This window comes from Barbus barbus (assembly GCF_936440315.1).
Source record: "Barbus barbus genome assembly, chromosome: 36".
Lineage (NCBI taxonomy): Eukaryota > Metazoa > Chordata > Actinopteri > Cypriniformes > Cyprinidae > Barbus > Barbus barbus.
In genome coordinates this window covers 832,081-839,828 of record NC_136714.1, presented here as the reverse complement: position 1 = coordinate 839,828, position 7,748 = coordinate 832,081, and positions in this window count along the sequence as shown.

The window sequence follows — 7,748 nt, the reverse complement described above, 5'->3', positions numbered from 1 at the left end:
AGCTTCATCTATTGATGAAAATGAGATATAACATAACCCTCTTCACATCCATGGATCGATATTGATCCATTTTGATGAAAAAAAAAAAATGGACAACAGAATTGAGGAAAATAATGGATATGATTTTTGTCTCTGTGTGTGTTGTTTTTGATGAAAGAACATTTGTTCAGGGCTCATTGCCTCAGTGGCACTGGAACATGTTTGAGGTTGGCTTATGAGTGTGAATGCTTGTGTACACACACACACACACACACAAACAAAACACCTTGGACAAGGACATCCCTGAGGAGGCAATATCCAATCTCTATAGGAGTGACCTGCATGAGATGCTGATGATGATGCATTGACAGACAGATGGCTGAGTGAGAAATTTTTTTTTTATAAATAGGTAACAATTTACAATAAGGTTAAATTTGCTAACATTGTGCATTATATACATTAACTTATGTAAATAAATACTTTTTTCAGATTTCAATTTGTATAAAATAACTAAAGTCAGTTTTTAAAGTGTGTCAGTTTGCTCAGAGTACATCTTGGGTTACGACTGTAACCCTTGTTCCCCCGTGAAAGGGAACGAGACACTGCGTCGGTTAACGACACTTTGTCAGCGTAGCGCGTCTGAAGTATGAATGAAACTATTCCAATCCTGATTGGTGTTGCGTCATGACGTAACATTTGATGGCATACTCAGAAGATACAAAGGGAAGATACTGGAAACCTTCGCCAGGATGGACTCTATACGAGCAGGAGACAATTGTGCCCGCATCGTTACCGAGTCCCATACCACCCCCAGGAACGTGGTTCTCTGGGCGGGAGCGACAACACGCTCTTTTTCGTGTTGAGTCTCATCCCCAAGCTCCGAATGTGGCCAAGAACGACATCTCGATGCCGAACTGCCATCTCCCGAGACTGGGCCCGTATAAGCCAGTTGTCGATATAATTCAGCACACGGATGCCCTGAAGCCTCAGGGGTGCTAGAGCTGCATCCATGAACTTGGTGAAAGTGCAAGGGGAGAGAGCTTGGCCAAACGGAAGAACCCGGTACTGGAACGCTTCGCCCCCGAAAGCGAACATCAGGAACTTCCTTTGAGAATGAATGATGGAAACATGGAAGTATGCGTTATTTAGATCTATCGTGACAAACCAGTCCTCGGATCTGATCTGACTCACGATGGTAGGAATAGTGAGCATCTTGAACCTGAATCTCCTGAGAGAATAAAGTGCCGCAGATCTAAAATTGGACGCAACCCCCTACCCTTTTTTGGAACTATGAAGTACCGGCTGTAGAACCCGGACTCCCTGTCTGGCGGAGGAACACGTTCTATGGCCTCCTTCACCAACAGGGAGTGAACTTCCTGTTCCATCACCCGACCCTGCTCTGGGTGCACTACAGTTCAGACCACCCCATTGAACTTCGGGGGGCGGTAACCGAACTGCTGTCTGCGGACTGTATGCAGGACCCATGGAGATACATTCGGAAGGCATTGTCATGCGCCGATATAATATACTAAGGGAATCAGCCTCTCGAGGCTGACCTCGGGTGTTCTTCGAGTATCGTTTACGATCCCCTGAAGTGGAATACCGGCAGGAAAAGATCGACAATGATTTTCTGTGTGCGGACACTGTCTCTGCCAGGCCGCAAGCCTTTGTGTGAGTGAATGATTAAGTGAGTTATTGAGTGATTTATTGAGCAATTGAGTGAGTTATTGAGTGAGTGAGTGAGTGAGTGAGTGAGTGAGTGAGTGAGTTATTGAGCGATTGAGTGAATGATTGAGTGAGTTATTGAATGAGTAAGTGATTGAGGGGGTGAGTGATTGAGTGAATTAATGAGTATTTGAGTGATGGAGTGAGTAATTGAGTGAGTGATTGAGTGAATGAGTGAGTGAGTTATTGAGCAACTGAATAAGTGAGTGATTGAGTGATTTATTGAGCTATTGAGTGAGTGATTGAGTGAGTTATTGAGTGAATTATTGAGCGATTGAGTGAATGATTGAGTGAGTGAGTGATTGAGTGAATTAATGAGTTTTGAGTGATTGAGTGATTGACAATGGAGTGAATGATTGAGTGGGTGACTGAGTGAGTTATTGAGTGATGTAGTGAGTGATTGAGCGGATGAGTAAGTGAGTGAGTGAGTGATTGAGCGACTGAGTAAGTTATTGAGTGAGTGAGTGAGTGAGTGAGTGAGTGAGTGAGTGAGTGATTTATTGAGCAATTGAGTGAGTTATTGAGTGAGTGCGTGATTGAGTGAGCTATTGAGAGATTGAGTGAGTGATTGAGTGAGTTATTGAGAGATTGAGTGAGTGATTGAGTGAGTTATTGAGCGATTGGAGTGAGTCATTGAGTGACAGAGTGAGTTATTGAATGAGTAAGTGATTGAGTGGGTGAGTGATTGAGTGAGAATAAATAGAGACCCTGTACGTCTCAGCTGACAGATTGTGACAAAGGCATTAGGCATTGTTTTTTTTTTTTTTTTGCTTTAGTGAAGTGAAGTGACATTCAGCCAAGTATGGTAACCCATACTCGGAATTCGTGCTCTGCATTTAACCCATCCAACGTGCACACACACAGCAGTGAACACACACACACCGTGAACACACACCCGGAGCAGTGGGCAGCCATTTTATGCTGCAGCGCCCGGGGAGCAGTTGGGGGTTCGGTGCCTTGCTCAAGGGTACCTCAGTCGTGGTATTGAGGGTGGAGAGAGCGCTTTCACATAACTGCTTGTGCAAATCTTGCATTGTGCTAGTGTTATTCCTCACTTCTTTTAGATGAGTAAGCGATTTGGTGATTTGGAGTCATAGAGAGCATAGCGCAGAGGTTGTTATAGCAAGTAATATAATGCTATAATTGTTCACATTAAATGGGGTGCTAAAGCAATAAGTAAGAAACAGCATGTGGGCATTTTTTCTTTTTCTTTTCACTGACATTGTATTGAAATTGACATCTTTACTCACAAATATTGCATGATATGGCGTGTGTCCAGTAGTCATATATTTATTTATTTTTTGTTAAGTATAGGCACTAGCCATAGTAAGATTACAGTTCATTGTCACTTATTTTTGAGTTTCATTGAGATAGATATGCTGTAGGCATGTGCCAGAAGCTAAATTCCTTTTTCAGAATGGCATGGAGAATGACTTCAAAATGACACAGTTGACACTTTTTTATTTATTGTTGAGTCTGACAGAACTGAAACTGGGTTCTCCAATCTTTTTTTCAACGACTTTCAAAAGTGTTGGGGCAAAATCAACTTTGGCAAAAAGTGGTGGGGATATTACATCTCACCCATCCCAAATGTAAATGACACCTATATATTCTTCTAAATATTTTTTTTCTCATTGATTTACACTTTCAGGGATATTTAGTGAATATATTTTAATAGTATATATGTATTTTAAGAAGTAAATGCATATTTTATATGGAAACTATGAAGGAAACAGAAATAAATTGACAATGGTCTTTTCATGTAGTTTTGACAAAATACCAGAGATCACAGCCGATTAGCTCAACAACACAACAGTATCGCAAACCCTTTCCCCAATTATTATTAATAAATACTTATATTAAGTACTATACAGAGATGGGTATAGTATCCAAAAAATTGTACTCAAGTCAGAGTACAAGTACTTGTAAAAATAACTCAAGAAGTAAAAGTAATAATGCTAATAATTACTTGATATAAATATAAAAATTAATAAAAAAAAAAAAAATCTGTGAAATGGCTACTCATGTAATGAGTTATGAGTTACTCTTGATTCAAAACAAGCAAGATTATGATGATGGTGAAGTCATGCATTACAACAGGGTTGTTTTTTCCCCATTATGTTGGCAGCAGAAATCACACAGAACAGAAAAAAAAATTACGTTATTACGTAAATGAGTAAACTTAATTTAATAAATGTAATTGAAAACATAATGTCATTAATATGACAACGTATTACAATATAATAACATGTTAATCCCACAATTTCAATATTCACAAGGATTCATTTGTAAGTCTGTAAAGTTGTTCATACGTAAATACTAATTTATCTTTTAGGTGTTGTCAGTCTGTCAGTATTGTATATTTCAGTTTCTGTGCAAAAGTAAATAAATGTACGTTTGGCAGAATCACATTTTATGTAAAATACATACAAATTCTCATGAGATAATGTTGCACAAATTATGCCTATGGACTCTACTAAAATACTTTTTTGTTAAAAATGTTACAAATTCAAATATATAAAATGAGAATAATTAAATATAGATGAGGTAGATGCTATAGATGATTTGTGGGCATGAAGTAAACTAAAGCACCTCCTGAGAACATCTGCGGTGCTCACAAGAGAAGAGAAAGAGTGAAAACTCTTCACATGTGCATGCCATGAGAAGAGGAGCGCTCGTGCCTGTTACAGAACATCTGAACATACACAACAAATCAGACAGCCGTAATGGATTTTCTTCTGTCTGGTTTTCAAAATATAACAAAATATGTATGCAAATGCATGCAACTGTGTCTAAGCAATGAGATTTCTTGTCAAGACAAACAGGTCGTCTCCCACTGCGTAATACCCACATGTGGCGGTCATTACAGCTATGTTATACTGGGAGAAATTCCTGGGAATCTGTTAGTGAGAGACCAAATTCCCAGTCATATGTAGATGATAGATAGATAGACAGACGGACGGACGGACGGACGGACGGACGGACGGACGGACGGACGGACGGACGGACGGACGGACGGACGGACAGACAGACAGATAGATAGATAGATAGATAGATAGATAGATGCAAATAATAAACCAAAAATCTACAGAAGATATCACCACAAATCAAAATCAAATCACTTTTATTGTCACATCACCACAGCACATGTGCCTTGGTGAGTGAAATTCTTGAGAGCGTTCTCCAGAAACAATTTACATATAAACATTACCATACATACTTACAGACTTATACAGATGACAATAATATACACATACATATACTCAGTACACACAGTGTACTATTAGACATACTTACAGTTATCAATACACATTATACACCTTATGTACACATATATACACACAATAATATGCGAAGATGCAGCAGATTATACATAAGCTTGATACTCAAATGTCATGGATGTGCATTGTTGTATTAGTGCAGTGTGTACTGGTAGTCCAGTTTGAACTATATTGGAATTAAAGTGCAGTGCGTGGCATACCGTAAGATGGGAGTATGCTGTAGGGTGTATTAGTTCTGACTGTTCATTAGCCTGATAGCCTGAGGAAAAAAGCTATCCCTCAGTCGGGGAGACGTCTTCCTGAGGGGAGCAGAGAGAGCAGTCTGTGGGACGGGTGGCTGGAGTCATTGATGATCCTCTGGGCTTTCCTTATACACTGCCTGGCGTAGATGTCCTGGAGGGAGGGAATCTCACCTCCAACAATGTGATAGGCAGTTCGCACGACCCTTTGCAGAGCTTTGCGGTTGCCAGTAGTACTGTTTCCAAACCAGGTGGTGATGCAGCCGGTCTGGATGCTCTCCACAGTGCAGGTGTAGAATGTTCTGAGGATGCTGGGGCTCATTCCAAACTTCCTCAGCCGTCTCAGGAAGAAGAGGCGTTGATGTGTCTTCTTCAGCACTGCATCTGTGTGAGCGGACAATGTGAGATCTTCAGTGATGTGAACGCTGAGGAACTTAAAGCTGTTTACCCACTCCACAGGTGTCATGTCGATTGTGATGGGTGTGTGTTCTCTGCTCTGTTTCCTGAAATCCACCACCAGCTCCTTGGTCTTGTCGATGTTGAGTGAGAGGTGATTCTCTTGACACCATTTAGACAGGGTTCTCACCTCCTCTCTGTAGGCCGTCTCATCGTTGTCAGTGATCAGGCCTATCACTGTTGTGTCATCAGCAAATTTGACGATGACGTTGGAGCTGTGTGGCTGTACAGTCATGTGTGTACAGGGAGTACAGGAGTGGGCTGAGGACGCAGCCCTGAGGAGCACCAGTGTTGAGGGTCAGCGGGGATGAAGTGTTGTTGCCCATTCTGACCACCTGACATCTGCCTGTCAGGAAGTCCAGGATCCAGCTGCACAGAGATCTATTTAGTCCCAGAGTCTGGAGCTTCTCAACCAGTGTGGCAGGCACTATGGTATTAAATGCTGAGCTGTAGTCCACAAACAGCATTCTCACATAGGTGAGAGAGAGCAGTGTGCAGGGTAAAGGCAATAGCATCGTCTGTGGAACGGTTGCTGCGATATGCAAATTGCAGCGGATCCAGTGAGACAGGCAGCACAGAGCAGATGTAGTCTCTGATGAGTTTCTCCAAGCACTTGCTGAAGATAGGTGTCAGAGCAATGGGCCTCCAGTCATTCAAGCATGTGATTTTATTTTTCTTTGGTATGGGCACAATGGTGGATTTTTTGAAGCATGAGGGAACCACAGACAGAGAGACGGAAAGGTTCAAAATGTCTGTGAAAACCCCGGCTAGTTGGAATGCGCATGCTCGGAGCACACGGCCTGGGATGCCATCAGGACCCACAGCCTTGCGGATATTCACCCGTCAGAAGGATCGGGTTACATCTGCGACGGAAATGGAAAGTGCGCTCGCCTCTTCTCCTACAGCCGCGGGAGAGCGCTCTGTGTGGGCGGTGTTGTGAGCCTCGAAACGAGCATAAAAATGATTAAGCTCATCCGGTAGAGAGGCAGCAATTTTCACAGTAGCTGGTTTATTCCCTTTGAAATCGGTGATGTTATTGATACCCTGCCACAGGCTTCTTGCGTTGTTGGTGTTGAATTGTTCTTCAACTTTGTTTTTATATTGTCATTTGGTGGCTTTGATTGATTTCCTAAGATTGTAACTGGCTTGTTTGTGATCGTCAGAGTTTCCGGATTTAAAGGCAGATGTCCGCGCTGACAAGGCTGCTCGAACATCGCTGTTAATCCACGGTTTTTGGTTGGGGTAGATGCGGATTGTTTTTGTCGGTACTACGTCCTCTACACACTTCCTGATGAAACACGTTACAGTATCTGAGTACGCCTCTATGTCATCATCAGACGCTGCCCGGAACATGTCCCAGTCCACTTGATCAAAACAGTCCTGTAGTATAGCGTCTGATTGGTCCGACCAGCATTGAATTGTCCTGAGGGCGGGTGCTTCTCGTTTCAGTTTCTGCCTATAAGCATGCAGGAGCAGAATGGAAGAGTGATCCGATTTGCCAAAAGGTGGGCGGGGGGAGCGATTTGTAGGCGTCCCGGAAAGGAGAGTAGCAGTGGTCAAGTACACGATCACCCTGCGTGTTGATGGTGATGTGTTGGAAGTATTTTGGAGCTATTGTTCCGAAGTTGGCTTTGTTAAAGTCCCCCGTAACAATAAACGCTGCATCTGGGTACGCGGTTTCCTGCTCACTTATATTCCCATGCAGTTCCTTGAGTGCCTGGTCTGTGCCGGCTTGAAGGGGAATGTAAACAGCTGTGATTATGATCACTGTAAATTCCCTCGGTAGCCAGAATGGTCAACACAGAAGCATATGAAATTCCAGATCAGGGGAGCAGGGGGATTTAATAGAGAGTAGGTTCCTTTCATCAGACCACGAGTTGTTGATAAAGAAACAGACGCCCCCACCTCTGCTTTTCCCTGTGAGCTCTTTCGTTCTGTCTGAGCAGTGCACAGAGAACCCCGTAAGCTCGATGGCTGAGTCTGGAACCACTGCAGACATCCAGGTTTCTGTGAGGCAAATAATGCAGCAGTCCATTGTTTCCTGTTGATATGAGATGTGCGCCCGCAG